Here is a 9,745-nt window from a genome sequence, read left to right on the forward strand (position 1 = left end):
ACTTTTTTTTTCAAAAGGGCAGGGGGTACTCTAGCACCCCCTGCCCTTATCTGCCCCCTTATCTGTGCACGCCACTGGCCATATTTTCAAATGACACACACAACTAAGCATTTGCTGCACACTACCAAGCATTTACAGCACAATGAAGTGCAAAATTGAAAACACAATCATAGTAATGGAACACACACAAGAATCACAATGACTGGAGAATGAGCCATTTATTTTCTCCGTAAAATCAGTGTAGGCCTAGATATTTTTTCATAGTCAAACATAAAACAGCACACAAATATGCAGCCAAAACATGTTTTATTTTACATTACTGTAAACCGGCCTGCTCAACACGCCCCCCTTCACAAGATTCAAGATTGCTTTATTTGTCACTTTCCAACTGCAGCAGCAGAAAAAAAACGAAATTATGTTTCTCCTAGTTAAAAGACAACACAGACTCATACAAGAATAAATATATCAAGTGCAAGACAATACTCTACAGGAATCCTTAAAAAAAAAAAAAGCACAGCCAGATACATAATAAAAAACATTTAAAAACTGAACATAGAGTTCATGTCCTATCTGCCAGGGAGACTAGAGTTCAAAAGTCTGATCGCCTGGGGAAAGAAACTGCTCTGCATCCTTTCCGTCCTGGTACTGATGCTCCTGTACCGTTTCCCAGATGGCATAAGGGAGATCAGGCTGTGAGAGGGGTGGGTGGCATCCTCAATGATGCCAGTTGCTCTCCTCATGCATCTCTGCTGGTATATCTGCCAGGGAGGGCAGCAAGGTACCGATGATCTTGCTAGCTGTTCTCACCGTCCTGTCCAACTGTTTTCTCTCCTCAGCTGTGCTGTTTCCATACCAGGAGGTAAAGCAGTAGGTGAGAATGCTACAATGGTGCCTCTATAAAACATGGTCAGGGCTGGGACAGGCATGTCGACTCTCTTCAGCTGACGGAGGGGATAGAGACGCTGCTGGGCCTTTTTTATGATGGCAGTGGTGTTGCTGCTTGGGGCCAGGTTGTCCGTCAGCAGCACTCCCAAGAATGTTGCTTTTGAACCTGGCCTTAATAGGGGACTTGGAACACATCCCTGAGGAGATCCTGTGTTCACTTCAATGGCTTTAGATGTTTTGTTGCCTACTTTGACTGTTTGCCTCCTCTGTGACAGGAAATCCAGGATCCAATTGCAGGTACCAGTGTCCACCTTCAACACCCTCAGCTTCTCCACAAATCCAGGATCCAATTGCAGGTACCAGTAGTAAGTAGCCTTGCCGAGCCATGAGGCCCATGGGGCAGGAGCCTATTTCCTGCTTCTGTAGCGTGAGGCAGCTTGATGTACAAGTACACCCCCTGGACATGACGCTAGTATGTCGCAGGGACTTACCCCCAATCCAACCCTTGATGCTGAGTGTCAAGCAGGGAGGCATTGGGTCCCATTTTTAGAGTCTTTGGTATGACCCGGCCGGGGATCGAACCCTAACCTCCCAGTCTCAGGGCGGACACTCTAACCACAAGGCCACTGAGCTGGTACCAGTGTCCACCTTCAACACCCTCAGCTTCTCCACAAAAAATACTTTAATTTAGGCACCATGCCCATGGGTCCTGTCTGGCCAGAGGGCCTCATCCACATCGCAGGCGATGTTCTCCCTGTCCAAGCAGCATTGGAAGAAACGCCTTGAGTGGCGCATAAGCCCTGTCAGGCCTCAAGTCTCCACCATGGCATGGAGCAGTGTGACCCGGCTCTGTGGGTTCCGTTCATATACCTTCCACCTCCAAGCTGAAAATAACTCCTCAATGGGATTCAGTAAAGGAGAGTAAGGTGGAAGGAATAGAACGGAAAAATATGGGTGGGGCTGAAACCACTCACACACACTTGAGCAGCCCGGTGGAAGCTCACATTGTCCCAGATGACGACAAAATCGATCCGCTGTTGGTCATGATGTGGTCAGGTGGTACCAGCAGCTCATGCAGTCCATCTAGGAAGGCGAAGAGAAGGGGCAGTGTTATAGGCCCCTAGGTGGGTATGATCCCATGGTGGTTCCTCTTTGATCACACTGGAGGTTCTCTCCTCCTGTTCATCTTTAATCTTAGGCCCCTAGGTGGGCATGATCCCATGGTGGTTCATTACAGCACACATTGTGTTGTTCCCACGGTGCTGGCCGGGGACCTCAACAATGGCCCGCTGGCCAATGACATTTCTGGCCCTGCGCCTCCTCGAGTTGAGTCTGTCTTGCGTTTAAATGGCCATTTCACCCCTTTTGCAACCATATCTTATTTTAATGATCTTTGGGAAACAAGACACACTTGTTGTGTGTAATATGTGTTTTTAGATATTTTAGTATTTCAAAGTGCCAATGATGTCATGGGCACTGGTCTCACTTCCTTCCTGAACTACATGTTGTCTCAGAAAGAGACATAAATGTCTAAAAACACAAATTACCACATAAACCCCCCAGGAAAGATATGGTTGCAAAGAGGCTGAAGTGGCCATTAAAACATGCATGTGTGAAATGTCTATTTGACCATGAGAGAATGACTTCATACAATGACTATTGCTGTGTGCAGTGGGTGCTTTGAATTTAGGATTAGGTGGAATTCCCATAGCCTACGACTAGAAATAACAATGCACTGGTATTGTACAGTAGCGTCATGCTTACCGTACATGTAAAGACAAATCTACACACAACTGACTCAATTGTCCATCAAGAGTAAATGGTCAATCTGAAAGACATGTTTCACATGTTTCATTCATACCAATTGTCAGATAACATATCAACTCCATGTCCACAACTACTATTATTCTGTCATAGTTCGACCATCATCACAGTATGACTAAGGGATGTGTCACCATCCTTACACACAATTGTTAGAACATGAAGAACATTCCTTATTATATGCTAGCTAGATCTACATGTAGTTACAGGTTAAGTACAATGGACAGTAAGCACACTGTAACATTAATACTTAACTCCTGTCATGTTCAATGTAGAAAGTTCAAGTAAAATATGTGTAGACTGTTTAATTTAATGAATACTCCTATCATGCTCTAGTACTAGTTTGGTATGCATGATGTAAAATGAAGACGTTTGTGTCACTGTATTGTTCACAGTACAAGATGTCCATATTTAAAGGAGGTGAAGCACCACGTGTTGTGGTGAGCTTTCTGTAATGAACACACAAAGGATGTGTAGCTGTCAACCTTTTATTTGAAAAATAATACATTTTATGAAGACAACATAATACAGATAATCTAAACATATAATCAAACTAAGTCAATGATGAAATACACTATGATGATGGAAAAAAAAATGTTCCTCTTTATGAGTCCTCTTCATGTGTCTTTTTAGATTGCACTTCTGACTAAAGCCTTGTTCACAAACTGTACACATAAATGTTTTTTCCCCTGAATGAATCACTGTGTGTATCTTCAGATTTCCCTTATGATTAAACATTTTGCCACAATCTGCACAACTAAAATATTCCTTGCCTGTGTGACTCCTTGTGGAGTGACTTTGTTTTGGTGGTTTGAGGTCATGGAGCAGCTTGTTGCTCAAAGACAAACTATTTCCTCCCATGTGTTGTGTATTGTGTGATTTCAGCCGGTTTAAACCTGACTGGTCATCCCTGGTCTCATCCCACTCGTCACTGTCTTCAGTGATGTCAGATTGAGAACAGCGTGAAGACAGGAGCTGGTCATCACTAGTTGGTTGTGATGTTCCACCATCCTCTACATCAGCTTGTGTTTCCATGTGTTTAGATGAGGTGCTGGCTACAGGTTCAGGTTCTGCTGGTATGTTTTTATAATCTTCATGTTTCACTGACAGTAATGTCTCTGTTGATCCACCATCCTCCTCTGATCTTTGAAATAATTCATCATGTTCCTCTTTAATATGTAGAGACTCCTGGACTGGAGGTTCTCTCCTCTTGCTCCTCTTTAATCTTTGTAGACCCTGATTCCTCTTTGATCACACTGGAGGTTCTCTCCTCCTGTTCATATTTAATCTGTGGAGACTCTGGTTCCTCTTTTACCAGACTAGAGGTTCTCTCCTGTTCATCTTTAATCTGTGGAGACTCTGGTTCCTCTTTGATCACACTGGAGGTTATCTCCTCCTGTTCATCTTTAATCTGTGGAGACTCTGGTTCCTCTTTTACCAGACTGGAGGTTCTCTCCTGTTCATCTTTAAGCTGTGGAGACTCTGGTTCTTCTTTGATCACACTGGAGGTTATCTCCTCCTGTTCATCTTTAATCTGTGGAGACTCTGGTTCCTCTTTGATCACACTGGAGGTTCTGTCCTCCTGTTCATATTTAATCTGTGGAGACTCTGGTTCCTCTTTGACCAGACTGGAGGTTCTCTCCTGCTGCTGCTCAGTAAATACCTCCTCTTTACACACAAGGAGGTGTATGGAGTCTAGACAGAAGATACAGAATAGAAACACATTATTACATGAAACTTCTGCTGTTAGTTCCGTATCTGTCCTAATGTTGTTTTGATTCCAGTGTGAAGTGTCACAAAATGATTGTTTCTTACCTCAATAACGCTTCATTTCTAAAAACAAGCGTCTCCTTGTTCCTCAAATATAATTTAACATTAGCTACAACCTATTGCTATCAGATATATCCACAGAGAATGTTTTTGAATGCAAGTTTAACCCTAACATGAATGGATCGATGCAAAGTTTCAAACAGTTCCTCTTCCAACTGTGTTCAAACATTAACGGTTAGATTAAACATAGTAAAGGTTTTACCAACCGGCTCTGTATAGTTTGACGATTGGTTGTAAAACCATATCCAGTAGTCTGCGTTGGCGGTCAGTTTCTTGCTTGATGTGGAAAGCTTCATCCTCGTTCTCCTGTTCATCTTTAATCTGTGGAGACTCTGGTTCTTCTTTGATCACACTGGAGGTTATCTCCTCCTGTTCATCCTTACTCTGTGGAGACTCTGGTTCCTCTTTGATCACACTGGAGGTTCTGTCCTCCTGTTCATATTTAATCTGTGGAGACTCTGGTTCCTCTTTGACCAGACTGGAGGTTCTCTCCTGCTGCTGCTCAGTAAATACCTCCTCTTTACACACAAGGAGGTGTATGGAGTCTAGACAGAAGATACAGAATAGAAACACATTATTACATGAAACTTCTGCTGTTAGTTCCGTATCGGTCCTAATGTTGTTTTGATTCCAGTGTGAAGTGTCACAAAATGATTGTTTCTTACCTCAATAACGCTTCATTTCTAAAACAAGCGCCTTGTTCCTCAAATATAATGTATCATTAGCTACAACCTATTGCTATCAGATATATCCACAGAGAATGTTTTTGAATGCAAGTTTAACCCTAACATGAATGGATCGATGCAAAGTTTCAACCAGTTCCTCTTCCAACTGTGTTCAAACATTAACGGTTAGATTAAACATAGTAAAGGTTTTACCAACCGGCTCTGTATAGTTTGACGATTGGTTGTAAAACCATATCCAGTAGTCTGCGTTGGCGGTCAGTTTCTTGCTTGATGTGGAAAGCTTCATCCTCGTACTCTGTTAGAATTCTTCCAACGACCCCAAATATCTCTTCAGCCGCAGCAGATACTCTCTGGTTGACCAATGACTTCAATGTTTCTAGTAAAGCCATAACTCAAAACGTGCCCAAATAGATTTTTAAATAGAGCGCAAATATTATAAAAGTATGTAGTAAAGTAGAACCAAAACAAAGACTAAATGCTTCAGCTAGTGCAGAGAGAAGTTCAGCTCTTAACAACTAGCAGAGATTAATGTGACACCAAGCAGACCAAGCTCTTGTTAAATACTAACAGTGGGCCAATCAGAGTGAGTGGGGAGGGACACACCAAGAACAAAACTGGCCAATCACTGCTCACAACAACAAGGCAATGCAATGTGTTTTATATAAAACATTAAGAAAATGAAACATTATAAAAGTGCAATCAGATTCAGTAAAATATAAAGTTACAGCTGCGTTGTGTAACGTTCCTATTCCACCCTGGACCCAAAGCAGCTCCTCCAAGGCAAACAAACAAAGGAACGGAGCTGAACGTGAATACCCCCCCCCCCCCTTTTTCCCTCTCTGTATATGTTTCTTTTCCCTTTTTACCTCCATTATGATGAATTCCTGTTCTGTTCTTTGTCTATATTATAGAGAAATTTGTACGTCTCTAAATGTTTTGATGAATTGAACATGGTGGACCCTCTTGTAAACAAGTGTAATGCTTAATTGGGTCGTCCACTCACAGTTAACAGCCTTTGTATTGAGTTTGTGCTTGAAATGTACTGTAATTCTGCAAACTGTTAATAAATATTTCAATCAATCAATCAATCAATCAAACAAACAAACATGCACACCGCACAGATGAACAGTCTGGTGAGACGTAGGAGGACACTAGGCAGGAGGCCTCTCAGTGCCTGATATCCCCCAAGAACACACAAGGCAGAGAGAGATTCCTGCTAGTTCTGGCAGGAGAGAAAGGACAGTGGGTGGGTCCGCAGGGGGTGCCCTGGGCGCGGCGGTCGCTGGGGTGTGGTCAGCACTGGTTTGCTGCACCTGGCCGGCAGGTTTTTCGCACTTCCCTGTTGGCCGGGTGTGGCTCTCTCTCCCGGTGCAGGTTGCGCCTCGGTGATGGCTGCTCGCGGGGTGCCCCTCCGTAGACTTGTCTATAGCTGGAAGCCTAGAGGAGCAGTGACTTGGCCAATCACTGCTGACCCGCCAACTGGAGAGTGTAGTGGTTGAGGGTTGAAACTCTCTAAGAAGGTTGGAGACCACCTGATGACCTCTCTTCCAGGCCAAGGCATCCATTAGAAATGGATTATATTCGCATCTTTGATGTATTTACAAACTAAACAGAAGGCCCACTTTTAAGCAGCTTTGTGGCAAAATATTGATGGGCATCTTCCACCAGCATGGGACCCAGAGTAATTTGAATGGAAATACACAGATCTATCAGGTCACTGAGCCCTACCACTACCTGAAGATTATAAAGTGTGGCTGTAAGTAAGAGCGAAAACCTGTGTACATAGTCATTCACATAATGTTCTGTTGATGTTTTGGTGTAGAATGCTCATGACAGGCCTGAAATAATTAATTCATAAGAAAGGAGATGTGGTGGACATGACCACTTCCAAATAAGCATTTTTTTAGAATGCATTTACATTGATTATTGTATTTTATGGGATTTTTCCGTTAAGCATGAAGGGGCTAATATAAAAACATGCCCTATTCTTAAATCAAATATTGTACATATCCACATTCATGGATAAACACTCCAGAAAGTACATTTGATGCATTTAGATCTCAAAAGATATAGATTTTATGGGATTTGAGGGTTTTCGGACATGAAGGGGTTATTATGCATTTATTAATAATGCATTAATCATAAATGAAATACACTGTGCATATCCACATTCATGAACACTGTAGAAAGCTAATTTGATGTATTCAGATCAAGTATCTTGCATGCAATATCATAAAACTCTATTTTGGGTGGATTTTTTGTGTTTTGGACATTAAGGGGTTAATAACTAAAAATGCACAAGGGATATCACCGGGCACCCTCTTGAATTCTTAAGAGGTGACCCCAAGCTACAAGAATCAGTTGAAACCACGTTCACCCCCACGGCTCCCGGACTATACTCAATCAAGTCTATCAAGGTTGAAATCTAAATGATGATGGCTGATGCCTCATTGTGAACAATAACAAATTCAAATGCAGAGATTAAACCATGTGAATGGTCACTGGTTATCATATAATAAATAATTAAATAAAAGGCCTTGCCCCTAAAATGACGGAATTCTAGGCCTGGTGCTCAGTGAAACTATACCATGGATAAAAACAAGTTTAAAAATAAAAATTATAGTCCTCAATGTTTTCTCAAAAATCTGTTAAATCTGTTATATCTGATGAAATTTGATGATTTTAACAGATACTTGGATGTGCAGGTGTTTGTGAAGCTGATATAGTACACATTAAAATTAACCAATAAATATCCCTTATAATGAAATGTAATTAAGCAACAGTTATGCGTCTTAAAGAAACTATGAAACCACAGGCTGTACCACAATAAGAAAGTACACAATATTTCCTTCAACAAGTTTTATTTCAATCATGCTTACGATTTGGGCTTACAAAATAGATCACAAAAACATTTATGCAATGCATTTATATGCTAATTTCTTCTCTCTCAGTTGGAATGCAGACAATGATGTGAAACAGAAACCAGAGAACTGGCAGAGGGTGGAAGAAACACCTGGTCTTTTCTGTGTCACTGACCACATTTGACCACATCACAACACTCACTTGTGCCACAATGTCTAATATAAATATAAAATGTCTAATATAAAATGTCTTATATACTATAAGCTGCATGGTCCAATATACAATGTCCAAGTTACAATATCAAGTATGCATGGTCAAATTTGACAAATTCTTGCACAAGTACAGAGAAAGATTTGCAGCAGCAATGAGTAGCAGCAGAGATATCAATGCAGTCTCTTGTACAGGTGGGAGAAATATCACTGTACATGACAGTACCAGTGCAACAGCAGTGGAGTGTAATCTCTCCATTGATTCGGTCGAAAGTTCTAATTGTTCCTCAAAACAAAAACCTCCACCTCAAGATCGCACACTATTGTGTGGACTTGCTACGACGCAGTGGTTTGGTGGGACTTGGCTTGGTGGTGATGAAGGGATGGTCCAACACCTGGTCAGGTGTTATCCTCTCCTCTGGATCCAGATGAAGCATTTGTTTCAATAGGTCCATGAAGACCCACGCGTTGCCGCTTTCATCAGCATCGTCACACAGGGAGGCGAACACTTCTTCCAGGGAGCAGCTATCGTCCAAGAAGAGGTCTTCATCTTCTGCTCCAAACTCTACCACTGCGGAATACTCCTCCGGTTTCTAGACAAAGTACATAAATAAACAAAAAGTTAGAGTTTCAGTGATTTGAATGAAGAACAATGTTTGTCTCTCTGTGTGTGTGTGTGTGTGTGTGTGTGTGTGTGTGTGTGTGTGTGTGTGTGTGTGTGTGTGTGTGTGTGTGTGTGTGTGTGTGTGTGTGTGTGTGTCATACCATGAATCTCCATGTATCGTCGTCCTGAATGAAAAAGCTGCAGGTTGTTTTTCCAGCATCCAAGAGAGATTGCTCTGGCATACCAAGTGTCAAGAAGATGGATTGAACCTGCAGAAAAAAACACCAGGATATATTTCACATAATCATGTGTGATCACTTAAGAATGCGTGTTGTAATGTGCATCTGTAGATTACTCACCAAATCATATTCAGTCTTTCCACGGAATAAATGCCGGCTCAGCATCACATTGGCCACGACACAGCCCAGTGACCACATGTCAAGTGCCTCTGTGAGCGGGAGACCCAGGAATACTTCTGGTGCTCTGTGGGTTTTAAAATAACAGAATGTTAGCGGTATAATAACTGTATAACAATTCTTGTTCTTTCTGGAGAGCAGATAAGGCCAGGATAAATACAATTCAACACATAAATGTAGCACACATACCTATACTCAAGATTTGGCACAATCCTCCATTGCCCGGAGGCAGGAACGGCCAGACCAAAGTCAATGAGTTTAACTCTGAGGGGTTCTTCTCGTTGGTTCACCAGCATGATGTTCTCCATTTTTATGTCTGTGTGGATCAGACCGATGCCCTTCAGGGCCTGGAGTGCAATGGCAAGCTGCAAGTCCAGAATAAAGACCATGATTAATATGAATATGTGCAACACAAGGTGGTGTGAAATTTAA

The sequence above is a fragment of the Electrona antarctica genome (assembly GCF_951216825.1).
Source record: "Electrona antarctica genome assembly, chromosome: 9".
Lineage (NCBI taxonomy): Eukaryota > Metazoa > Chordata > Actinopteri > Myctophiformes > Myctophidae > Electrona > Electrona antarctica.